Consider the following 27,025-nt stretch of genomic DNA (forward strand, 5'->3'; position numbering starts at 1 on the left):
CAGTTTCTGGTACCTCCTTCCTTCTCTGGAAATTGCCCCGGGCTGCAGGGAACTGCTGGCCCAAGGTTCTGTCTCCCCAGCTGGAGGCTGCTCCCCAGCGTGAAGAGTCCGTGAAGAGTCCGTATGGAGCTACAGAAGCAGAGCCCCACCCTGGGACGCCAGGTTAGGGTAACTCTGATGGGCCAGCCCAGCTCCAGAGCTGCCTGTGGCCCCTCGGGCAAGTGCATGGCGGTTCAGCTTCCTCCTCCACCCACTTCTTCCCTCACTCCCTTCCCCATGCTGTTTCTGAGAGCAACCCCAGCTAACCTCCCTCTGGCGGAGCCTGCTTCCCGGGGAACTTGCCCTAATGCTAACTGAATGACTGTGTCAAACGGAAAGCACGACGATACAAATACGTGAGATGTCACGGGGCCGGGTAAGGATCGGGTAGATGCAGCCTTGAGAGTCTCAGGCCCAGCCTTGTGACAACCTGGCCCAAGGAACCGTGTGCCCAGCACAGAACAGAACATACTCTTTGCCCCAATTATAAGCTTATGTCCCTTCCGGTCTTTGCAGAATTGTCACATCGGAAATATTTAACTACCACCATTAGGCCATCTTTTCACTTTTAAGATTTTTTTTGCTTGGTTGGAAAAGAGAAAGCCGGAGGCAAATTCTCAGATTCAAGTTTAAGCGGGGGGGGGGGGGGGGGGGGGGGGGGGGGGGGCAGGAAGCAAGATATTCCTTGCTCACCCTCCCTCAACCTCTCCTCCTCCTCTTCCTATTTTTAAATAAAAGGACAAAGCAGGCCAGCCTTGGCACATGGTTATTGATAATGGTGATAATGGTGAAAAGACACCCATCCACCCATCTCCATAATGACCACGCCTGGAGGTTTGGACACTGGTAACTACCTCTTGGAAATGCGCCTGTGGAAAAGGACAGTGACATTTTAATTCAGTGTCTTTGGAAGAGTGAAGGCCTCCCAGCTGGCAAAATGAATATGAATCATCTTCAGGTTTCCTTCAAAGACGAGGGTGGTAATCTGGAAATAAGAGGTTCACAGGCCTGCTTTTTCCAGCGACAGATTCAAATTTCCTGAGCAAATCTCTTGAGTACCCTTGGCTTTTTTTTTTTTTTTTTTTTTTTTTTTTGGTAACACGAGCAAAGAGTTCCTGAACTTTCTTGATCACAGGACACCATGAGGTTAAAATGAGATCATTTGGGAAAAACTTTTTTTTTTGTTGCATTTTTTAAATGTTTATTTATTTTTATTTTGAAAGAGAGAGACAGAGAGAGTATAAGCAGGGGCGGGGGAGAGAGAGAATCCCAAACAGGCTCAGCACTGTCAGCACAGAGCCCCACACAGGACTCAAACTCACAAATCGTGAGATCATGACCTGAGCCGAAATCAAAGCGTCAGACGCTTAACCGACTGAGTCACCCAGGTGTCCCTGGTGTTTTTAAATTTTTTTTTTTTCAACATTTATTCATTTTTGGGACAGAGAGAGACAGAGCATGAACGGGGGAGGGGCAGAGAGAGAGGGAGACACAGAATCGGAAACAGGCTCCAGGCTCTGAGCCATCAGCCCAGAGCCCGACGCGGGGCTCGAACTCACGGACCACAAGATCGTGACCTGGCTGAAGTCGGACGCTTAACCGACTGCGCCACCCAGGCGCCCCAAGTCCCTGGTGTTTTTAAAGGATTTTAGAGTCACAAAAGGAGAGTTACTATTTTTCTTTTCTTTTCTTTTCATTTCTTTTCTCTTTTCTTTCTTTCTCTTTCTTTCAGTAGTTCAGTCTTGTTGTAGGATAAGGGAGGTGAAGAAAATGCTACCATAGTACAGCTTCTGATCATAACCGTGTGTGGAAGATGGAGACATCTGTCTTGTCGTGTTGCTACAAAGACAAAATGGGAATATACACAAAGTGCTCACAACAGTGTCTGACACCTGGGGGAGTTCACGGAGGCTAGCCACTACTGAAAAGCAGATTAACAAGGAGAGGGCCCACCCCTCACATTGGGGGGTCCTGGGTAAGATGGTCAATGGAGCCCACTTGCCTCTGAATGTGTAAAGTTTGGAACAAGTCAACAACCTATTATGAAATATGTTCTATGCTCTTAACAAACAAATCTTTATATTCTGTGTGTGTGTGTGTGTGTGTGTGTGTGTGTGTGTGTGTGTGTGTGTGTGTTAAGTGGGATCCAGGCCCAGTGTGGAGCCCAACGCAGGGCTTAAACTCACAACCCTAAGATCAAGACCCGAGCTGAGATCAAGAGTCAGAGGCTCAACTGACTGAGCCACGCAGGTGCCCCCAACAAACAAATATCTTCATAGCAATGAGCCGGAGGGCCCAGTCCACATTTGGAGTTCCCAGAGTCCTTGGGGTTCTCTGCCAGAACATGGTGGCATGGAGACATGTGGGCCACAACCAACCCCAGCCTCAGGACTTCTCCCTTCTCTGTCCACTTCTGGTTTCGACCTGCATCGTGAGGATACATTAGTCCACACATCTCGGCCCCATCCTCGCTCCCCAGTCACCCCTTGGGTGCCTCTTGGTGTGCACCATGGGGTTCAGTAGCACCCACAAGGGGCAGCTTAAGAAGGAAGGCTGTGCAGGTCCTAGAGGCGGCTTCTTGGTCATGGCTTCTTGGCCCGTAGGCTCCTCTCCATGGGGAGGGGTGCAGTGGGTGGGAGAGGGCATCCTTTAGAGCATAGAGCACAGAATGGGGAGCCCTTCCTGACTAGGTCTAACGGCTGTGCGGGCTGGGGTTTTAGAGCATCGTCATAAAGACTGGACTGCGTGGAATTCAATCCTGGTTCCAACTCTTTCTGGAGTATGAGCTTGGGTCATTTACTGCATACCTCCCTGCCAAAGTTTTCTCCTCGACAAAACAGGGGTGACAGCGAGGCGCTTGCCTCACAGTGTTGTTACAAGGACTAAATGAGGTAACACGTGCAAAAGCACTCACAAATGTGTGTGGCTGTAAGTATTAACCAGCATTCACGATTCCCTCTTTTTTTTAATGGTCACTTGGCCTGGTATGATCACAACAGCCAATATCCATTCCTTCTTCTGCTTGGCAGAGAGGAAGAGAGAAAGGAAACGTAATGATTTCATCCAGTGATTTCCAAAGTTACCTTCCAATGTGCCAAAAGTTGGTAAATTTGGGTTTGGGTTTTTGGTTTTTTTCGGAGGTTTTGGGGAGCAACCTTTGGGAAAAGGCTTACATTGCCCCAGAGGTATTCTAGTGTATTTCAAAATGAAACTCCTTATAAAGGAGGGCCCAGAGCACGGCAGGCAGGATTGCAGGAAGTAGACGGTGGAGTATTTTCTCCAGATCTTTAAGGACACAAGAAATTCCCTTCTGTTGGGGCACATTAAAGTTTTGTCCAGTTTGAAGGCAGAGGGGGTGTTGAAATGATTTTCTTTTAATGGTGGTGAAAAACACAGAACGTAACATTTACCATTTTTTCCATGTTTAAGCGTACAATTTGGTAGTAAGGATAGTCACGTTGTTGTGCAGCCAGTGTCCAGAACATTTTCGTCTTGCGAAACAGAAGCTCGGTGCCTGTTAACTAACAACTTCCTACTCCTCCCTCCCCTGCCCCCACCATCCGCCATCCCACTTCTGTCTCTATGAAATTTTTTTAAGTTTATTTATTTATTTTGAGAGACAGCAGGGTAGGGGCAGAGAGAAGGGCGGGGCAGGGGGCGGGGGGGGGGTGGAGACTCCCAAGCAGGCTCCATGCTGTCAGCACAGAGCCCCATGTGGGGCTGGAACCCACGAACCGTGAGATCATGACCTGAGCCGAAAACTCAAGAGGCAGACCCTCAACCGACCTAGCAACCCAGGCACCCCATCGCTATGAATCTGACAAGGTACCTCATACAACTAGAATCATACAATATTTGATTATTTTCATCAACATGATGTCCTCAAGGTTGTAGCATGTGATATGAAATGATTTTTAGTCTCTTTCTGCTGCCTTGGGGTTCGAACTCTGAAACCTGCAGACAATTGAGAAGTAGAGGGGGTAGAATGCACCACCCCGCTTCCGAATCCAGGGTCACGGATGGATTCCAAGGGTTTGCTCTCCTCGTGGGAGCACATCCTCACCACAACGCCCACGTCTTTGGTACCTGATAAATCTGCATTATCAGGGGATGAATAGCTTTGGAATGGATTCTCAGAACTACCTGGACAGGTTGGCAAGGAAAATACAGAACCACAGGTATTAATTTCATGGAAATCCAAAGGCAGTGCTACTGACACTTTAATTATTGTCCATGTCCTACTAGGCTGGAGAAGGCCTGGAGCAGTGAATTCAGGGCAGTGCCTGAAAGTATTTTAAGCCTCCAAATCGTAATGGATTTCGATTCCTTTGTCTGTACATTTGCTTGAAATGTTTTGGTCAGTACCACTCGAAGGAGGTCAAGTCCTTCAACACCTTGCCTTGGTGAACCTGTCCCTAGTTTGTGGTTTTCCCAGATGGACTGTGAAAGCAGGAATCACACAATGGTGCTCATTTTATCGCCCTCCATGCTGATCTTTTCGGGGGACAAACACATTTTTTTTTTGGATAAATAACTAAATGGATGGATGCGTCATTAATATAATTTGCAAAACGCCTTAACGTTATAGCTGTACTAACACTATACTGCTAATAGGATAGAAATACTCCCTTCTGCTGACTTGGAATTTTTTTTGAGGTAGTTGCACATGAATTCACTAATGAATGCTGGAATCCTAGAAATGCGACTTCAGGGGGGTATACTGAAGGCAGTGGAAAATGTCAGCATTCAAAAAGAAGGAGATAACATAAATGTAATTATTTTCATGATTCTCCATTTACTCCTACGCTTCCTCACAGCATCATTTACCCAACCGATACTTACCTGAGTACCCATTATCGTACGTCGCCGTGTGCTGGCACGGAACAGGTTGCAAAGACGAATGGACATTAACTTTTCAAATGTACAGCTTGAGCATTGCTAGATCAGACAGGATAAAAATTGACAGGGTAGGAGGGAAGCATGGAGACGGCGTAAGAAAGGTATAAATACCCGCTGCGAAGTGTAGAGGGAGAAGAGGTGACTTCCCAACAGCCAGCATTGGGGTGGAGGGATCAGAGAAGCCTCAAGAAAGAGAGGGCATTAAAAGGGCCTCCAGGCCATCTAAAAGGTGGACAAGCAAGGACTGGAGCGGGCTCCAGCCAAGGAATAAAGGTGAGAAGGTGAGAACGAGCAGAGCGTGGAACAAGGAACAGAGAACAGGTCTCTTGGCCTCAATGCAGCATTTGTAAAGAGAGAGAACTAACTAACCCAAGGCAGGAAAGCCAGACGGTGGAGGTCGCTGGGGCCCAGCTTGCAGGCTGCCTACTCCAACCACTACATCCCACCCAGGCGTTTTAATACGCCCTAGGTCATTTAACACAAGAACAGATATGTGCGGTATTAGATTTGTGCTCACTTGAAATAAACTGGGTTCAGAGATGTTAAGTAACTTGCCTAAGATCACATGGCTGTACAGCTGACCCTTAGGCCACACATTGGAACCGCGTGGGTCCACGTAAGCGTGGATTTTTTTCGATAAATACACTAAGTATCGTAGATGTATTTTCTCTTCCTTAGGATGCTCTTCATGGCATTTTATTTCTCTAGCTGGCTTTACCGTCCGAAGACTATATAATGCATATGCAACACACAAAATCTGTGCTAATTGACCGTTTGTGTTATCGGTAAGGCTTCCTGTCAACAGCAGGCTGTTAGTAGTTAAGTTTGGGGGGGTCAAAAGTTATATGTAAATTTTCAACTGCACGAGGGGTCAGGCCCCTAACCCCCACACTGCTCAGGGTAACTGGTACATAAATTATATGACAAACCAATATACACTAAAATGTCATCATAGTGGGGCACCTGGGTGGCTCCGTCGGTTAAGCATCCGCTGGGGTCATGATCTTGCTGTTTGTGAGTTCGAGCCCCGCATCCTGCTCACTGCTGTCAGTGCAGAGCCCGCTCTGGGTCCTCTGGCTCCCTCTCTCTCTCTCTCTGCCCCTCTCCTGCTCGCGCGCGCGCGCTCTCTCTCTCAAAAATACACATTAAAGGGGCGCCTGGGTGGCGCAGTCGGTTAAGCATCCGACTTCAGCCAGGTCACAATCTCACGGCCCGTGAGTTCGAGCCCCGCGTCAGGCTCTGGGCTGATGGCTCAGAGCCTGGAGCCTGTTTCCGATTCTGTGTCTCCCTCTCTCTCTGCCCCTCCCCCGTTCATGCTCTGTCCCAAAAATAAATAAACGTTGAAAAAAAAAAAAATTAAAAAAAAAAAAATACACATTAAAAAAAAAAAGCCATGATAGCAAATAACATTTTAATAGAAATGTTAACGTGAGGAAGCCTAGGTCCTAATCATTCTTGTTTGGTAGTAGCCACAGCCGTTGCATGTCATGGCATACTGACCACGTGAATGCCCCGTGCATGATCTTATTCCATTCTCCCTACAACATGCGAAGTCGGTACTAATCATTAGTGTGCTCGCTCATTTGACAGACAAGGAAATCAAAATCGGAAAGATGAAGTAACTCGGCCAAAGTTACACGGCTAATAAATAATGGTCAGGCTTTGGGGCGCCTGGGTGGCTCAGTCGGTTAAGCAGCCGACTTCAGCCCAGGTCATGATCTCGCGGTCCGTGGGTTCGAGCCCCGCGTCAGGCTCTGTGCTGACAGCTCAGAGCCTGGGGCCTGTTTCAGATTCTGTGTCTCCCTTTCTCTGACCCTCCCCCGTTCATGCTTTGCCTCTCTCTGTCTCAAAAATAAATAAACGTTAAAAAAAAAAAATTAAAAAAAAAAATAGTGGTCAGGCTTTGAACAGGTTCAGTTCACTCCAGAGCTTAAAAACTGTGACTAAATCAGGTTTATTCAACCAAGAAATACTGAGTTTTAACCATGTTTACACACTGTGCTAGGCTCTGGGGACGCATGCTTGCAAGATACTCATATTCTTACCGGCATGTAGATAAATTATTACCATATGCTTGCATAAGACAAGTTTCTTGCTCCCCGTTGGCCTTTTATTTTCTTCCCTCTTTTATCTTTCATGGGGGGGGGGGGGTTTGTTTAGAGAGACAAGGATTTCATTAGCATTAATAACCGCACTGTACCGACTTCTTGTTACAGGTGAGAAGAACCCAACTTCAGGTGGCTTACGTGACAAGGGAAATTTATTGGCTCTCAAGACTGGAAAGTCCAGGCAGAACTTAGCTTCAGGCATGGTTGACGCTACATCTCAAGCCAAAAAGACAGTCTCTCCATCTCTTGTTGTGCTTTCTTCTTTTTGAAATTTTTTCTTAGTTAGGTCCTTCCCACAGGGTGGCATGGAGGCCGCAGGCTGCTCTGGGTTTATATCCAACCAGCTTAGAACCGTCTGGTAGAGAACAACATTGCTTTATCTATAGTTCACATAGAGCAGAAGTGTCACATTCATTGACTTGGAGGGGGGGTCCACGCATGCAGGGAATGCAATATTGTCATTGCTCCGGCTTGGTGAAGGAAAACCATACATGTCCGCTATACTACATGTCAAAGTTGTGCTAAGAGGTTAGAAATATCATCAACAGAAAAAAATGGGGAAAAAAATTTAAAAAACCTTTATAAATCTAATGTATTTTCCACCTGGGAGAATCCAATGGCTTGAGCAATTTTTTATGTCTGTTATTCAGCATATTCATTATGGGCCAACAATGGCGCAGGCGCCATTCTAGGGGATGGCCCAGGGGGGTGTAGGCACAGAAATCAATGGCTACCCCTCCAGCATGGCCAAGAGCAATGGGCATCATAACCTTCCCTTTCTATTTCCAGGTTGGAGTCAGGGCCCTGGAAGAGAGGACAGAGGGATGGTCAAGATGGAGAAGATTGTTGGGGGGAGGGGGGTGGAAGAGAGAAAGAGGCGAGAGGGAAAAAAGAGTCATAGATACTCATCCCCTGCCCAATTACTCAGTTTGTCTAGATATAAACTGATGAGAAAATTCAGGAAAACTGTATCAAGGCTCTGGACTTCATGTGGATTTGTGATAGGCTGGCAGTCTTTTTAGAATCGATAATACCTGAGTGCCTTCTCAAGTGCGGCACACAGAACAAGGAAGTCACTGGATGTGAAAAGCACTGGGACAGCATTCAGAGGAGGGGTGATGTTGAGCTGAACTGATTTCAAAGAATGAGTCAAGGGAAGGAGGGCATTCCAGGTAAAAAATCCTTTCCTTAAAAAAAAACATTTTGGGGCGCCTGGGTGGCTCAGTCGGTTGAGCGTCCCACTTCGGCTCGGGTCATGATCTCGCGCTCCATGGGTTCGAGCCCCGTGTCGGGCTCTGTGCTGACAGCTCAGAGCCTGGAGCCTGCTTCGGATTCTGTGTCTCCTTTTCTCTCTGTTCTTCCCCTGCTCACGCTCTCTCTCAAAAATAAATGAAAATTAAAAAACATTTTTTGGAGTCGAATTAACATACAGACTTATATTCCTTTCAGGTGTGTAGTATAACGATCCAACAATTCTTTACATTCCTCAGCGCTCATCAAGATAAGTGTGCTATTTAATCCTTTTTATCTATTTCACCCAGCCCCCCCCCCCACCTCTCTGGCAACCACCAGTTTGTTCTCTGTATTTGAGTCTGTTTTTTAATTTGTCTTGTTTGTTCATTTACTTTGTTTCTTAAATTCCACATAAGTGAAATCCTATGGTATCTTTCTCTGACTTACTTCACTTAGCATTTCCCTTCTCTTGCAAATGGCAAGATCTCATTCTTTTTTTATGGCTGAAAATATTTCATTGTGTAGATATATCACACCTTTTTTATCCATTCATCTATGGATGGACAGTTAGGCAGCTTCCATATCTTGGCGATCGTAGATGATGCTGCAATAAACATAGATGTGCGTTAGTGTTTTCGTTTTCTTTGGGTAGATACTCAGTAGAGGAATTACTAGATTGTATAGTAGTTTTATTTATGGTTTTTCGAAAAACCTCCATACTGTTTTCCACAATGACCACACTAGTTTGCATTCCCACCAACAGTGCACGAGGGTTCCTTTTTCTCCACATCGTCTCCAACACTCGTTATTTGTCTTTTTGACTTTGGTCATTCTGACACATGAAACGTGATCTCATTGCAGTTTTGATTTGCATTTCCCTGATGATGGGTGCTGTTGAGCATCTTTTCATGTATCCGTTGGCCATCTAGATGTCTTCTTTGGAGAGACGTCTGTTAAGGTCCTCTGCCCAGGCAGAAAATCTTAATGGCATTAAATTATAATTTAGTGATGTAGTTTTAAATTTTTCTTTACAACAAATAACCCTAAGCAGGAAAAGTCTCATCTCCCAGCAACAATTTTTGTAGCTTTAGGGCAAGGAAGAGCTGATATGGCTGCACTATTTTATAATTCTCCCCTTAACAGTAAGTAGCAGGTATTTATTACTCCCTCTCACTTCAAATATTGTACCACCGCCCCCTTTCTTACCTTCAAATCTACCATAATTTCCCTTCAAATGCAACCGTGTGGGGTGGAGGAAAGAACTTCATCCTCAGAATCAGTCCAAACCAGGTTTGCACATTGGCTTTGCCATTTATTAGCTTGTAATTCTAAGCAAGTCATTTTGTGTCTGTAGGTCTCATTTTTCCGATCTGTAAATTGGGATTGATACCATGGATGGGATGGCTGGGATAACGAAGGACAATGCATGTGAAAATCTCGCTCTTAAAAAGGGCTTCAAAGGCACATCTGGCTGGCTCAGTGGGTACAGCACTTGACTCTTGATCTCGGGGTTGTGAGTTTGATCCCGTTAGGTGCAGAGATTAACTAAAAACGAAATATTTTTTGAAAAAGTCAAAAAGGAGGGGCGCCTGGGTGGCTTGGTGGGTTAAGCGGCCGGCTTCGGCTCAGGTCATGATCTCGCAGTCCGTGAGTTCGAGCCCCGCATCAGGCTCTGTGCTGACAGCTCGGAGCCTGGAGCCTGTTTCAGATTCTGTGTCTCCTTCTCTCTGACCCTCCCCCACTCATGCTCTGTCTCAAAAATAAATAAACGTTAAAAAAAATTTTTTTTTTAAAGTCAAAAAGGCATCCAATATATTTAATGTGACTCCCACGTTCCTGAAACACACAAAAAAGTAAACCGAGGAGGAAGGATAAGCCATCCTAGGCACACACGCAGGGCGTGGGGGCGTGCCCCCACTCTGACCAGTCCCAGTAGGCAAGACTGAAATTTACCAGACACCAATGAACCAGCCATTAGTTACCTTTTAAACATGTCCTCCCCTTTCTAACGGATAAACAAGAATACAAAGCCCAGCTCCGTGTCAGTATTGACATGTAGACACTGAGGTCAGATGCCGGACGGACTCTGGAGACTGAAGTTGCATTAAAGTTTAATCAGAAGTGAAGATGAAGCTTCTTCGAGATGATCAGTTGTCGTTGGGCTCCCAATCTCAGTGTGAAAAACACGATTCTATTCACAGACATTGAATCAGCCCGCCTGCCTCCAGCCCCCTCTCTTTCCACTCCGTCCCACACATCACTGCGTGTTCGTCTTCCTGTGTTTCGCCCTCTTCCCCTCCTGCTGAAAAAGTCTCAGTTCCGATGGGATGGGATACTCTACCCCGCGGCCTCCTCACCACAGCTAATATTATCAGTATGGCACCTTACCAGTTTCTTGATTTAGCTCACACAATCCTTCCTGCCAAAAACCCTCCTCTCTCGTTTCCATTTATCTGTCATCAACCCTTCAACATTCAGCTGGCTCTCCCGCCCGTGAGTGGTGTTACCAGCAGGCAACACCCTACGCGAACCCCCGTGCTACTGAAATCATGTAGTGATGATTGTCCTTATCTTTGTGTTTGTACTCAGTTTCCCCGACTACCTAATCAATTTCTAAAATACAGAAATTATGTCTATCACCGACATGCGTTTGCATCATCAGTGACTTGCACACTGTATGTATAAAAATATTTTGAAATAATAAAAAGCAGATTCACATGCAACATTTGGAGGAGCCCATCTATGGCAGAAATAAAAGTTCCTGCGCACTGACACTGAACTCACATGAAGACAGTGGGAGAAAGCAAGGATAAGAAGAATGTTGCGATGAAGATGTGAAGCTAAGGAGCTGATCAGTGTACCAGGGGTTTGTTGAAAATCTGCTGTGTACCACGTGCTTGTCACTGAACCTGGGTTTGGTCACCAGGGCTGATCAAGCTAATCGGGCTCACGGGCTGGTCTCCCACGTATCTGCCACCGCATGCACCTCTGTTCTGAAGGTGACACCATTCAGGATGACCGTCCCTTAGAGAATCACCATCCAGTTGTAGGTTCTTAATCTTTTACTTTTTTTTTTTTTTTTTTTTTAAGTGGGCTCCAGGCTCACTCTAACCCACGACCTGAGATCAAGACCTGAGCGGAGATCAAGAGTCAGAGGCTGCACCGACTGAGCCACCCCAGGTTCTTAATCGTTGTTCCCCCAGTTCTAGATGTTCAATTTAAATAGAATCTGTCTCTGCAGAGGCTTTACATCCAGCCGCTGTGCTTGGTGAGACCCGGGCTGCCTGCTTTGCCGGTTCACACAGAAACGATTCTCCCTCTAACCTGAGTCCTCTTCATTTCGTATCTTAGATCTTAATAATCTCCCACATTACTCTTCCAAGTAATGTCTGTTACCTTGCTTGTCATCGGGATACGAGTGGGATGGAATGCTTTTTTCTCTCTTTCAGGAAGAGTTGCTTCCTGTTTGGAACACCTACTATAAAAAAGATTTCCCCTGTGGCGTGCTCTGACCCCCATCACTGTCCTCGCACCCCTCTCCAGGTCACATCTGTAAACCCCATCTCTTGACAGCACTAGGTTGGCACTGTGACTGCCTTACGTGGGCAGTACCACGGCACAGTCTCATAGGTACAGAACTAAGATTCACCTGGGAAGCTCAGAATCATACAAAATAAAGGCAAACAGGTGCCATATCATACGGAATAAACTCTGGGAGGGGGGAGGAAGGGAGAGCCGCGAGAGCTGAAGTCATAGAACCATTTCAAAAAGAGTGCGCTTAAGAACGGATTCCAAAGATACACCAACAAAACTGTGAAAACACACAGGCACCCTATTTCATATGCACTGTTTGCAGTGCTAAAGACGGAAGCAACACAACTCCGGCAGACTGAATCATCTATGGTTCATCTACAGATTAGAAGGCTAAGCAACTGTCAAAAAGAGGTACATGCACCCCAATGTTTACAGCAGCACTGTCAACAATAGCCAAGTTATGGAGAGGGCCCAAATGTCCATCAAGTGATGAATGGATAAAGATGTGGTGTTTATATGCGATGGAGTATTACTCGGTGATGAAAAAGAATGGAATCTTGCCATCTGCAACAACATGGATGGAACTAGAGAGTATTATGCTAAGTAAGTCAGGCAGAGAAAGACAAATATCCTCTGATTTCACTCATCTGTGGAATTTAAGAAACAAAACAAATGAACACAGGGGAAGGGAAGGAAAAATAAGATAAAAACAGGGAGGCAAACCGTAAGAGAGTCTTAAATATAGAGAACAAACTGTAGTTGCTGGAGGGGAGGCGGGTGAGGGGATGGGCTAAATGAGTGATGGGCATGAAGGAGGGCACTTGTTGGGATGAGCACTGGGTGTCATATGTAAGTGATGAATCACTGGGTTCTACTCCTGAAGCCAAGACTACACTGTATGTTAACTAACTTGAATTTAAAGAAATAAATTTTTAAAAAAAATGAAAACTCTCTCTCTCTACTCAGCTTTGGAATAATTTCCATTAAACATTGTTAATTAAAAACCGCAAGGTTCAGGGGTGGCTGGGTGGCTCAGTCAGTTGGGCATCTGACTCTTGGTTTTGGCTCAGGTCATGGTCTCATGGTTCCTGAGTTCAAGACCCTGCTTGGTATTCTCTTTCTCTCCCCAACTCGTGTGCTCTCTCTCAAAAATCAATAAATAAACATTAAAAAAAGAAAACTGCAAAGTTCAGCAGATTGTATAATATAGTAATTTTAATCTAAGAAACATGCATAATACAAATATATACATATTTGCTTATATTTATAAAACAAAAGCAGTGGAAGGACAAACATTAGCCAGGAAAAAAAAAAAAACAAAAAACAAAAAACTGGTTAACTTCCAGGGTATGAAGAGACAGGAACAGAAACTAGACTTCTCTGAATGCTCCTGTATTAGTTGTCAATTACCGCATCACAGATTGTTCCAGAAGCTTAGTGGTTTAAAATAGCAATACATTTTTATTATGTCACATAAATTCTGAGCATCAGGAATCCAGGAGCAGCTTAGTTGGGCTGTGGTTCAAGGTATTTCAGGAGATGGCAGTCAAGATGTGGGTTTGAGTTTCAGTCATCAGAAGGTCTGCCTGGGTTAGAGGATCCACCGACACTATGGTTCCCTCACACGGTTGTTGGCAAGAGGCCTCCTGGACCTCATCTCTCCATAGGGTTGCCTGGGCCTCCCTAGAATGTGGGAGCTGGTGTCCTCTACCACAAGTTATCTAAAAAGAGCAGAGGAGGGGTGCCTGGGTGGCTCGGTCGGTTAAGCATCCGGCTTTGGTTCAGGTCATGATCTCATGGTGTGTGGGTTCAAGCCTCGCATCGGGCTCCATGCTGAGGGCTCAAAGCCTAGAGCCTGCTTCGGATTCTGTGTCTCCCTCCCTCTCTGCCTCTCCCCTGCTGTGTGTGAGTGTGTGTGTGTGTCAAAAATGAATAAACGTTTAAAAAAATTTATAAAAAATAAAAACAGCAGAGGAAATTGTAATACCTTTTATGGCCTAGTCTTAGAAATCACACATTGACATTTGTTTCTTATTTTGTTTGTTCGATGCAAGATATTGAGTCCAATCCGCACTCAAGGGGAGTGTTAAAGCATTTGTGGCCACATTTTAAATCAACATGGCATCGAATTTTATACATGTGAATTTGGGACTATATACTAAAATATCTTATATAATCACAAAAGAAAACTGAAAAACATATATACAATCCCTAAATATTGAGAGCAAAATTAAAGAAATGAACTTAAGTGTTTATCAGGTTGATGGTTTAAACAGAGACAGACAGGGGCACTTGGCTGGCTCAGTCAGTGGAGCATGTGACTCTTGGTCTTGGGGTCATGAGTTCCAGCCCAATGTTGGGCATGGAGCTCACTCGATCTCATGGTTCATGGGATTGAGCCCCCTGTCAGGCTCTGCATTGACAGAGAGGAGCTAGTTTGGGATTCTCTCTCTCTTTCTCTCTCTCTGTGCCTCCCCTGCTTGTGTGCATGTGCTTGCTCTCTCTCTCAAAATAAATAAACATTAAAAAAATAAAAAATATAATTTTTTAGAGAATATACATATAGTCTATATATATACTGTATTATATATACAGTATTATATACTATATTCTATATATATACTGTATTAGCATATATGCTATGTGAGTATTACTCAGGAACGATTAAGTGTGTGTGTAGACTAGGATATATCAAATAAATAATTATTTATAAATAAATAAATATTTAGGGTCCAAGCCTTTTAGCAGAAGATGAGAGAGGGGTGCTTGGGCAGCTCAGTCAGTTAAGCATCTGACTCTGATTTCAGCTCATGATCTCACAGTTCGTGGGTTTGAGTCCCACATTGGGCTCTGCACGGGCAGTGCAGAGCCTGCTTGGGATTCTTTCTCCTCTCTCTCTGTCCCTACTCTGCTCGCACTCTCTCTCTCTCAAAACAAATAAACTTAAGAAAAAGATTTTTTAAAAAGGAGATATAAATATAAAATGAATGAACCAAATGGAAAATCCCATAATCTTAAATTTGACTTGAAAAGTGAGAACTTATGACGTATTTTCTTTAAAAATTTTTTTTCAACGTTTATTTATTTTTGGGACAGAGAGAGAGACAGAGCATGAACGGGGGAGGGGCAGAGAGAGAGGGAGACACAGAATCGGAAACAGGCTCCAGGCTCTGAGCCATCAGCCCAGAGCCCGACGCGGGGCTCGAACTCACGGACCGCGAGATCGTGACCTGGCTGAAGTCGGACGCTTAACCGACTGCGCCACCCAGGCGCCCCTGACGTATTTTCTTTAAAAAGCAGTATTTCTTTGCTCTGTTCACTGCAAAGGTCTGGAAACCATGACTAACCCCCAAATAATGAACATCCCTACACCCAGATTGTGTCTCTAAATAGGATTTCCAACTGAAAACAGCCATGCCTTCTTGGATAAATGCTGTTTTCAAGGCTGGGACAGGAAACATCAAAGGGCAGCCTGGAACATTCTGTCGCAAGGGAAGGCAGGGAGGTTGTCAGACACCATAGGGACTGTGTCAAAAAGATCTAGGAGCCCACGTGAATGATCTCCCATTAGCCAAAGGCAAGATAACGTAAACATCATAGTAATAACAACTACAGTGCCACGGCAAATATATTAAAGTCTGAGAGTTGAAAATGATCCTTAAAAAAGTAAGCAAATGAAATTAAGTGATTACCTTTGGAAGGTGCTTAGGAATCAATTCATTATTTTGAAAGCTGGGGAAGAAGAAAACCGAGGGGAAAGAAACAAGTATTCTGCATCGACTACTGAGACTGCAACTCAGTAATTTCAACTAAACGTTTCAGCAAAGGGATCGCTACAACTGGAAGATCACCATCTTGCAACCGCTAATGAAAAACGGATCCGATTTGGGGCTCAGGCTTCAAGTCCCCGGGGCAGGCAGTTGGAAAGGGAAGACGGGTGTAAATTGCAGCGGAGTCCAGGAAGATGGCCCGACCCTTGGGGATTCTTGTCTCTGATGCTGATGGTATGGGTGTCCTGCGGAAGCTGGGGCCTCGTCGTGGTACTAACACACGCAACAGCCTGGGCGGTGGGGGGGCTGAAAGGGGACCCGCTGGGGTGGGTGGGGTGTTGCAGGCCTGGCTGCTATTTCCCAGCAATGAAGGGAGCTCACGGCCAAGCCAAATGGGTGTGAGATGATGGTGGCTGCCACTTCCGTTAGCCTACCGCCCCTCGCAACAATTTCCTTTGCATCCCATCCCAACCAGAAACACACAGGAAGACTAGTCTTGCCTCGGCATGCTGACGCATTACAAAACCATCACAAGTGGCCGCCGAAACCATTAGGTGAGAAGCAGATGGGGTGCTTCGTAAAGTGACAGATTCGGTTGTCACCTCCTGACTCCATTGGCGATGCTAGTGAACGTCCCCGAGATATGAACACGGCAAATAAAAGGCAGTGATAGGCAGTGATAGGAAGTACTCAACGGGGCCACAAACATTCTTCCTGAAAAATAACCAAAGCGATCCGGTCTTGCCTCAGGATCCAATGACCAGTTTATAGAAAAAACACAGGGAAAGGAGGAAAATATTAAAGAACAGCACAGAGTTGCAGTCGACCAAATCCAAAACGTCGTGGATTCCACAGAGCTCACACTCAGCTTCTTCAACAAATAAATTGCAAAGAAAACAGTAAGGACAGAGGTAATTCATAGACAAAAGAGACTAGCGAGACATAGCAACCAAAACCAACCACGTTTATATAATATATATAGTGTGTGTGTGTATGTGTATATATATATATGTGTATATATATACACACACACATATATATGTATATACACACACACACACTATATATATATATACACACACACTATATATATATGTATATATGTGTATATATATGTGTATATATATATACACACACTATATATATATATACACACACATATATATGTATGTATATGTATATACATATATATGTATATATACGTATATACATATATATGTATATATATGTATATATATATAAACACACACTATATATACCATAGTGTGTATATATATATACTATATATAGTATAGTATACTATATATACTAGTATATATACTATATATACTATATATACCACATATATATACTATATATATATATATACACTAGTATATATACTATATATACCACAGTGTATATACATATACTATATATAGTATAGTATACTATATATACTAGTATAGTATGTACTATACTATATATATATATATAGTATGTATATAGTATATATATATATATGCTATGGTATATATAGTATATAGTATATATAGTACTTATAGCATATATATTTATATATATAGTATATATATACATGTATCTTTTATCCGAGATTTTTTTTTTTTTCAAAATAATCAGGGGTAGGCAAGAATATAAATGAAATAAGACTCTCCATTAATGCAATCATGGAAGCTGGGTGAGATGAGTAGCTGGGAGTTCATTATGCTAGTCTCTCTGCTTTTGTGTAGGTTTAATTTTTTTCCTTAATAGAAAGAAAAGAAAAAAAAAGTAGGGATAGTGATCATTGATGAATGAATGGGAGCCAGTTGACCAGGAAATTGGAAAAACGCATTCCAGAGGTCAGGAAATAAAGCATTGTCCATTCACACAGAACTTTACATTTCCCCGAATACTTCCAACCTATCCACAGCTTTATTTTATAATTTTTCCTCTCACTGACTGTGAATTAGGTCGGCCAGGCACTGAGCTGCAGAGAAGGGAACTGAAGTTCGGAGAATCTGAATGATTTGGTAAGTGGCCCAGCCTGTGGTATCAGAACCCACGCCCGTCCTTCAGGAGGCCACCGGTACAGAAAGTCAAGGTCCCCACGGAGACTCTTCTGGCTAGACACCAGCATCCATGCTGGGAGAAGATTGGAAATACAGTTGCTTACATAGGGTGGCACTGAATTAGGAAAAAGTCTGAAAGCCAAAGAGAAAAGTTAAATTCGTGTCAAAGATAGGGGATCATTTTCCTACCCACACAGTCAATCCTTCCCTCTACTCCCTTCCCCCCAGATAAAAATGAAAAACAACTTGGTTTTCCTTCAGGCAATGCAAAATGCTCAACTCTCTTGCTTTTAAAATTAAGAAACAGATTACGTAATTTTATTCAAAAATTCATTAGATAAAAAAAACCATTTCTTTATGTGTTTCAGACAAGGAGGGTGGAGGTGGCAGGGAAAATGAAGGCCGGGCGAGAGGCAGAGAGATTATCGAGAGATATTACCAAGAAATGCTTTCAGGAGAGGATTAGTGATTATAAACTGTCCTCACTTTATTACCACTATTCACTCCAGCCCCCAGGCTTTGAAACGGATTTTTGCCTATTACATCTGTCCTTTGAAAATCTGAACAGCTGATTATACTTTCTGAGTTCTTGAAGGCTGAGATTTCCAGTGTGAAAGAAAGTGGGCGCATGGCTGGCTAGAGGGCAGAGCACTCACAGAGCCTTGGGTGAGAACTGACCCAGCCAGGATCATCTGCATCACACAGGGTAGATCAGTCAATGTGCTCCAGGGGACATCATGCTGGGAGGAGGGAGCTTAGCCAAGGGGCAGGAAGGAGCTGGGGCCCTGGTCCGGAGACTCTTTATCCAGGCGCCTGGCATCATGAGGTCTGACTTGGTCTTCAGTGAAGAACCCACAATCTCAGTGAGCACCAGGGTTTCCTTGACCAAGAGCCACAAATCACTAAATTCTAGAAACCATTTCATTTCATATCCCTTTTTCAGGCCTAATTCCTACACTGAAAACAATTTAATGTTTATTTATTTTTGAGAGACAGAGACAGAGAGAGAAAGAGAGAGAAAGTGAGCGCACAAAGGGGGGAAGCGAGGAGCAGAAAGAGAAGGAGACACAGAATCCGAAGCAGGCTCCAGGCTCTGAGCTGGCGGCACAGAGCCCGACGCAGGGCTTGAACTCACGAACCGTGAGATCATGACCTGAAGTGAAGTCGGATGCTCAACAGACTGAGCCACCCAGGCGCCCCGTAATTCCTACATTTTAAAAACGCTTCTCTGAGCATTGAAACCATGCACGTGGAATTAACTGCGAACCAAAACAGTGGTACAAATTGATCAGCAGCAACTTTAGGAGCCATCAAATACTTTACAGACATCATCTTATTATTCCTGAGAGCTTGGTGGGACAAAATGTGTCCTCCTGCGTTTTGAGACCCAACGTGATGGAACTAGAAAACGTATTATTTAGTGCCCAGAAGCCTTCATTCTTTATTGCCTATCTTAAGATGGAAAAGTGATACATAACTTCTATAACTTGGCAGAAGTTCAATCTCTGGCAGTGATCAAATGCACCTGCCTAATGTCCTTTTGAAGCAGGAAGGGAGGAGGGATGATTCTCCTATCTTATGTCTGGGGAAACAGAGAACAAAGCCATCAAGTGATTAGTCACAGATCCCAAAGTAAGTTAGTGATGGTACGGAAACAATTTTAGACTCTAAATGTATTGATCCACAGACCAGAACTCTTTCCATTCATCTACGAGGCATTTATTGATTTATTAATCTGTAACCAGCACTGGAAACTCTTCTAGCTTCTGGGGATACAAAGATAATAAGGAAGAAACAGCTCTTGGGAGAGACAGAGAAGCCACCGACTGGTTCAAAGTCTCTCCCTCTGCGTTTTTGTTCCAGATCTCCCTGACCCTGTGTGTGTTGAAGGTAAAGACGGGGGAGAACAGGGGAGGCTGAGAAATGGTGGCTGAGAGCAGATGCTTGGGCCTGTCTTATGGCCAGCCAGCTCCGGGGGCAGCCTTGGCACTGGGGGTTGTGGTCAGGAAAAGGCCATCTTCCTGATAGAGCAACTTAAGTATCAGTACAGCATACACGAGGCTGAGTTTATCTGGTGAAACTACCTTGACAGACAGTCGTGGGTATAATCCTGGGAGTGTGGCAAGACAACACCAACCACAGGGACCAGAGAACCTTGAGACTAAAGCCGAAATCAGATGACCCGCATTGCAGCCTGGCTGCAATCCCGCAGGGAGGCAGAAAGGATGGGCAGCCAGACCAGGGCTCGTGTGTCTCCAGCCCTGATCCAGGCAGAGGGTCCCCTGAGCCTTCATGTGAGCAGCTAGGTGTCTTCTGAGCCATCCAGGTGTTTCCAGGGCCAAAGATGAGACAGCAGCCAGGCTCTCTCTCTCTGACACTCCCCAATCCCTTCACCTAACGCCCCCTGCTTTGATCCCATGCCCACCAAGTGACGTGCCTATAGATTTTCATAAGGAAAGAAGATGAACGGACTCACGAATGTCGTAGACTGGACTGTAAATGGACGTACTGCCGTTCTGGTTAATATATTTCCCTGTGAATCTGATAGCGATGAGCCAGATAAACAGAGAGGAGACTAAACAAAATCCAGTTCCCAGGCCTGCAAAGCTAAAGACCAGAAGTGGAACTTTTTAAAGTGGTGGTAACTCTCCCTCGGCCACCCTGGTCGCCTCAGGTCTGGAAACCTGCCTAGCATTTGGTTAAGTGCTCAATAAATGTTACCGTTGTTATTCCAAAAATACTGCTATTTGTTAAAATATTTTTATGGCCAAGAGCATTTAAACCCGGAGTGTCTGTACACATTTAGCCCCGTGTCTCCTCCGCTGCACAACAAGCGTGTCCCTTGTAGGCAGGGGACTGATCGTGTGATGCTCTGCTCGTCACAGGTGCTCCACGAACGTTTGCTGTGGATGGACAGCCTGTCGTGGGCTTGAAGGGCTGCTTCAGAGGCTGCTAACTGGTAAAAGAGGAGTCTGAGTTTGCCTTCTGGTCTTACCTCTTCTTCCTTCCAGAATTTTTCTGCTTCTGTTTGGTCCCATTGTTTCTCCCTCTCCATCCCCAATTAAGCAGTCTAGTTAAACTCCTGCCTTTCCGTGGGCCCTGAAGCTCTGCACCCAGGCAGTGCATTTAAGTCTTTCCCTGCTTTCCCTGCCACAATCCACCCAGTAATGTCCTATGCGGGTCAACGGGAGAGATGGGGAGGGACCGGCTAGGTGGCAGGTGATAGGGCGATAATTAGCCTCTCTGCAGGCCTTCTGAAAGGAATACGTAACCCCGTGTGAAAGTTGCTGGCAAGTTCAGGCAGCGCGGCAAGTTTCAGTTGTATACGATTTGGGAAGGTTTCTCCCCTCCCACCTCCTCCACCCCACCCCCCCCCAACTCATGGAAAAGTTGGTAATGTGCAGTTTGGTGAACAGCCCAGGCTTTGACACGCAAAGACCTGAGCATGGGACCCAACGTTGCTATTTACAAGCTGTGTGGTCCTGGGTCAGATTGCTGTTATCACTTCCTCCTTGTCTGGAAAGTGGGGTGATCATAGTGCTTCCCTTCCCTACTGCACAGAGATGTGAGGCGACAGCACGTGTGTGTGTTGGGGGAGGGGTCGGGCATTGGTCATATTTGCCTAGAAGGGGGAATAATAATTGCTGACTTGAGGAATGAACAAACGGTGGCCTTGGATCTCCTAAATCAGTGATTCCCAAGTGCCGCAGGATCACTCGAGGGGCTCGTTAAAACCAGAGCAGCTGGGACCGCAATCTAATTTTTGATTCAGTGAGCAGAATCTCAGAATTTGCATCTCTAACAGGTGCCAGGTGATACAGGTGATTCCAGGGACCAAACCTGGAGAACCACCGGATTCCGAGAAAGAACACAACAGAGGCTGCAGCGTGAGAAAGGGCCAGCAGATGGCGCCATCATCGAACTCAGGCCTCCCCCGCCTCCCTTCCCCCCTCCCCCCCCCCCCCCCCCCCCCGGGGGGAACTGATGGAACTGGGTCAGCTCCGGGCTCAACCTACAGAAACGCAGGTTTTCCCAAGCAGGAGGGGGTGGCTCTGACCTGGAAGGCTGCTCTGTGGAGCAAAGAACAGAAGGAAGCATTGGGAGCAGCTGGTGTGGGGGAGGGATCGCTAGCTCTATCACCACCTCAGTTTTCCATCGCTGCTGGTTTCTCTCCAAGGAGGGCACCGGTCTGTCCCTCCACACAAGTTTCTGCCGCAAGCAATAGCAGCCATCAAAGCAAAGTACAGATTCCATCCCCTGGAAAAAAGAGCCTTTGAGCTTCCTGGTCAGTAACCCCATTTGGGGGCTGAACCCTTAAGGGTGAGAAAATTCTACCTAAAACTTAATTAAGACTATACTAGGCGGTTGACAACGCCATCTCCTGTTCTTCTCTCCCCGTCTGCCCCCCCCCAGTTACCTGCTCGGTGTTATCTTTCCATCACTACCCGTGAGCTTTGGCGCAGAGTAAAGAACACGGACCAGCTGCACTGGCTATCAGAAATCCAGGCTCCTCCTGCGTGCGACCCGGAAAACGCTATCTACTTTAAAGAACTGTTGGGACGATGACACTAAACGCGTGAAAAGTACCCCACACAGCGAAAGGACTCAGTAAACTTTAACGAGCAAGGCAGGGAAAGGGGCTAGTCCAATGGCCAGTGACACAATCTCATGGGGGCGGGGGGATCGGTCTTCGTTCAGCTGTGGTGCTGACCAGTGGAACTTTTTGCTGTCTCCACTGCCCGACACAGTAGCCACTAGCCACGTGTGGCTGTGAAGCCCCTTGAAACGTGGCTAGAGCCACGGAAGAACTGAAATTTGAATTTTATTTCATTGTAATTAATCGAAATTAAAAATTAGAACAGATTTAGCAAAACACCTTGCTGGGTCATTTTGGGCTGTGAAAAGACATCCCTTAGGACTTGGCACATGGCTGAGAGGGGGTAAGAGGTAGCTACATTGTTCTGCCTAAACAGGTGCAGGAATGGGGTGGGGGGATGGGGAAGAGAGGGGGGAGGGGGGGAAAGAGAGAGAGAGAGGTTAAAGGGGAAGAGGTCTAGCGACAAAGCAAGAGGTTGGTGACTAAGAAAATGAGAAAGGTGGGGCACCCAGATGGTTCAGTCGGTGAAGTGTCCAACTTTGGCTCAGGTCATGATCTCAAGGTCTGTGGGTTCGAGCCTGGCCTTGGGCTCTGTGCTGACGGCTCAGAGCCTGGAGCCTGCTTCAGATTCTGTGTGTGTGTGTGTGTGTGTGTGTGTGTGTGTGTGTCTCTCTCTGCCCCTCCCCTGCTTGTTAGTCTCTCTCTCTCTCTCTCTTTCTCTCTCAGGTCTAGCAACAATGAACCTCCGTCCACCCGCTCCTGATTTCCATCGTGAGGTGGGGGGCGGGGGGGGGGAGAGGCACAGAGAGAGAACACAAACGAGGGGCAGCCTAGATGGTGGTCACCCTCCCTGTGCTCAAACACAGTGCCTCCCAGTCCCTATCTACCCTGCAGTCATGGAAGACGAGTCCGGAGTGTAATAATGTGGAATAAACATCCTCGTGCAATTGATTTGGATGAGGCCCTCTCAGCTGCCCCTTCTATGCCTGGAACCTGGTGGTAAATCAAAAATGACGGCTTCACAACCACCTGCAACTCATTACTGCAAGCGCCGCCTCTGTGACCAGAAAGGCTTTGGAGAGCAAGGGAAAGGAGAGAACGCAGGCTTTCCGAGAGAAGGGACATCTGTTGTTCCCCGGTCCCTCTGGTCTGTCCGAGTAAAGCCAGCCCTCCGGCTCTAACACATTATAACTTCTGTCATCTTGCCTTTGTCCGCATCAGCTCCCGATCTCTGCTGGCTGTTCCCCTCACCTTATAACCCTGTTCTATATTAATCTCCATAAATTGTGCACCCAGTGAACCTTCTGGCTTCGCTCCCATGATCACGCAACTTCCATAAGCGTGGTTGCTCAGGGCAACTCCTGGTAGGGGTGGAGCAAGCAGGTAATCTCTGGTGTGATTGCAGAGTATCACATTCTTTCCAGAAGGCTCCTATTCAAGTAATTAAATTACTGGGGCTGGGAGGAGGGAGGAGAATGGTAGCATTAGGCTCACAAACCCACAAAGAATATTCCATCAGGTTAACTAGATAGACCTCACCGAAGAAGAGACGCTGCGGGGTCCTCAGCGGATGTGACGGAAGAGAGTGTATTTTAACGGGGCGGGGTGGTGAGATACAGGGGCGGGAAGAGAGGGAACCGGAAAAGAGGGTGAAGCTACCTGAGAGGACCTAGCCAAGGAGTATGATATTTTGCACGAGGGAGCAAGAAGAATGAATTCTGGGTTTTTAAGATTGGGTCAACCTGGATTCACATTGTGGCTCAGCCGTTCACAATCTGGATGAGCCCCCTGGGAGCTCCTTGAAGGCACTTTATTTTTCTGGTGGGTAGGAATGGTCATGAGGATCGCACAAGATCATGTCTAAAGCCCACACCCCAGAAGGCACAAACACACATCGCTTTTATGTGAAGCTGACCACCCTTCCTGCCTAGAAAACAAGGTTCTAGCAAAGCCAAGGAGTAATTACTGTGTGCCTTCGTGTAGGTCCCTACTTCCCCAGGGATGATCGTGACTGCCTCAGTTGTAACAGCCTTAAGAGGTAGAAAGCCTCTGTGGCCCTACTTGCAGAGAAGCTTAGAGAGGGTAAGGGTCTGTGTTAAAGGCTCCATCAGTTCAGGGGCGCCTGGGTGACTCAGTTGGTCAAACACCTGACTCTTGATTTGGGCTCAGGTCATGATCTCGAGGTTCATGAGACTGAGCCCCATGTTATTCTCTGTGCAGAGTAGAGCCTGCTTGGGATTCTCTCTCTGTCCCTCCCCTCCCCTGCCCTGTTTCTCTCTCTCTCTCTCAAAATAAATGAATAAATTAAAAAAAAGACTATCAGCTCAGTGGAACCTGGATCAGAATCTTTCCATCTTTTTTTTTTTTTTTAATTTTTTTTTTCAATGTTTATTTATTTTTGGGACAGAGAGAGACAGAGCATGAATGGGGGAGGGGCAGAGAGAGAGGGAGACACAGAATCGGAAACAGGCTCCAGGCTCTGAGCCATCAGCCCAGAGCCTGATGCGGGGCTCGAACTCACGGACCGCGAGATCGTGACCTGGCTGAAGTCTGATGCTTAACCGACTGCGCCACCCAGGCGCCCCTCTTTCCATCTTTTTAAGTTTATTTACTTTGAGAGAGACAGAGACAACATGACTGGGGGAAGGGCAGAGAGAGAAGTAGAAAATCCCAAGCAGGCTCCCAGCTGCCAGCGCAGAGCCGGATGTGGGGCACAAACCCACGAAACCGTGAGATCATGACCTGACCCGAAACCGAGTTGACTCTTAACCGACTGAGCCACCCAGGCGCTCCTTGAACTTTTCCATCTTCTGAGCTCCGAGTCTAGGCTGGTTCTAATGGGCTTTTCTGATAACCCAGGCTCCATCTTTAACCACGAAATGTTTAGTGCACTTAATTAGCTGGGCAGAGAATAACATATGCACATTTGAAAGGCACTGATTATGTGTCGTTAATTAGGAACTTGTCTGGGAGTGTGGTGTCCGCTCTGCATTGTGAAAGGCAGCCTCTGCAGCCTTTGTGGGGAAGAAGTGTTTGACACGGCCCCCCCCCCCCCCCCGCCCCCCGGCGGTGCCAACTCAGCCAGAAGGAGCTTTGCCAGGTTCTTGACTGCTTCTGGGCCCGGCTTCACTGATGAAGCACAGTAACCTGGAAGTGCTCTGAGGTTGTTTGCAGACAAATTTAGGTTCAAGTCTAGGCCGGCCTGAACTGAGCTTCAAGTGCTAGGTGTGAAGGAGAGCGGCAGGCATTTGCAAAGGAGTAAAACGCAGCAGGTGTCCCAGGAAGGAAGCAACATCATCAATCACCACCACGCTTCAACTACAACGTGCTCCACCATCTACCCAACAAGCCCTATGGGCTAGGAACCGTGTTGAGTGTTTCTTATGCATGGTCTGTTAATCATGCATTCTTACCACCCCACTTTTGGAGGCGAGGAAACAAAGCTCTCTTAGCAATGTTCAACAACTAGCCTACCGATATATAATGGAGGCAACATTTGAATTCAGGGATTTCCATATTCAGATCATTTGTTTTTTACACCCGCACTCCATTACCTGCTCACCAAAGAAGCGATAAATGACCTGGATCACCGCACTGGTTGGCAAGGAGGGGGATATATTTTATGGCAGGGATATTCTGTTGAAGAGGGTCGGACTGTATTCACAGAAAAGGCCAAGCGAGTCCCCGCCACCCAAGACAGCTCTGCAAGGGGCTCCGGTCACCCTGTGTTCTTTCTAAATGCTCCTACCCAACGGAACACACAGCCGAAGTCCACAAGATTGGTTGCTATCGGTACCGGAGTCGCGTTCTCGAGCCCGACAAGGACCCAAAAGTCAAAAGCACCGAGAACAATTCTATCAGAGAGACAGCTGGAGACACAGCACCAACAGAGGGTAGTTAGACGAGCACCCACAAACAGAGAGGAGGCGCTACTCACACAGAGGAAGCAACAGCTCAGGCTCCCACGCAGGCCAAAGTGCCAATAAGGAAAAGGAAAAAAAAAAAAAAAAAGTGCTTCATCCTGATTGGTTTGAAGCGTCTTGTCCCGCCTGGTAGAGCTTCGTCCTGATTGGTCAGAAGGGCCTCGCCCTGACTGGTCGATATTGGCAGGCAACTCAGGCAGCTCATTGGTGCTCTTTGGAGCCGGGTCCTCAGTTTTAAGTGCGGCTTGTAGAGGGGCCACGTCCTGATTTTGGTCTCTTAACAGAAGCGGTTGAACAATCACAGCCAACGGAAAGCGCCCCAGGTGCCTCATGTTTGTCACTTGGGGCTCGTTCATGTGGCCCCTGAGTGTCTCACCATGTAGATGACTTTGCCCAGGGTTCCCGAAGGATTTGGGTGAGCACTGGGATGGAGTCTGGTTAGGAAGAAGGTAATAGTTGCCCTTGGGATAAAAATATTATGAGCTCTCAAATGAGCACTTGCTATGCACCAGGCATTCCACTAAGTGCTTTCCCTGACTCAATAATCCTCACAATAATCCCATGAAGTATTATTATGCGCACTTCTCTATGAAAAACCTGAGGTTCAGAGAGTTTGAGTAACCTGCCTGAACTCCTGCAGAAAATGTTGCATCTGTGATTTAAACCCAGGTCAACGTGAAGCCAAGCCCAGCCTCTTAACCCTGATGCTCTGGTACCAGCATTCTAGGCGGCAAATAAATACTGCTGGATTGATCTGCCAAATAGTTGTCACCACTGCGCCTCTCCTCAATGGAAGTAGTGGCCTCGTAAATCTGAATGGCTCAGATTCTGCCCAAGAGCTCACACTTGGAAAGAGGTGGGACAAAACCCT

General features: G+C 46.2%; 2 long non-coding RNA genes across 5 annotated transcripts; both read right to left on the reverse strand.

The window, feature by feature from the left end:
• Positions 1-1,727: 1,727 nt before the first annotated feature.
• Positions 1,728-26,242, reverse strand: LOC123600831. 4 transcript variants are annotated; one of them, XR_006713842.1, is made up of 5 exons: positions 26,169-26,242; positions 22,052-22,147; positions 21,778-21,891; positions 8,816-8,883; positions 1,728-1,878 (listed from the first exon to the last, which is right to left on the reverse strand). It is a non-coding gene; the product is annotated as an uncharacterized LOC123600831 (long non-coding RNA). The 4 variants fall into 4 exon arrangements; XR_006713843.1 differs by lacking the exon at positions 1,728-1,878 and adding an exon at positions 8,385-8,420; XR_006713845.1 differs by lacking the exon at positions 1,728-1,878 and adding an exon at positions 8,388-8,420 and having other exon boundaries at positions 21,692-21,891.
• LOC123600833 lies at positions 7,181-8,322 on the reverse strand. The gene is made up of 2 exons (XR_006713847.1): positions 8,081-8,322; positions 7,181-7,850 (listed from the first exon to the last, which is right to left on the reverse strand). It is a non-coding gene; the product is annotated as an uncharacterized LOC123600833 (long non-coding RNA).
• Positions 26,243-27,025: the final 783 nt, after the last annotated feature.

This window comes from Leopardus geoffroyi, chromosome D1, assembly GCF_018350155.1.
Source record: "Leopardus geoffroyi isolate Oge1 chromosome D1, O.geoffroyi_Oge1_pat1.0, whole genome shotgun sequence".
Classification (NCBI taxonomy): Eukaryota; Metazoa; Chordata; class Mammalia; order Carnivora; family Felidae; genus Leopardus; species Leopardus geoffroyi.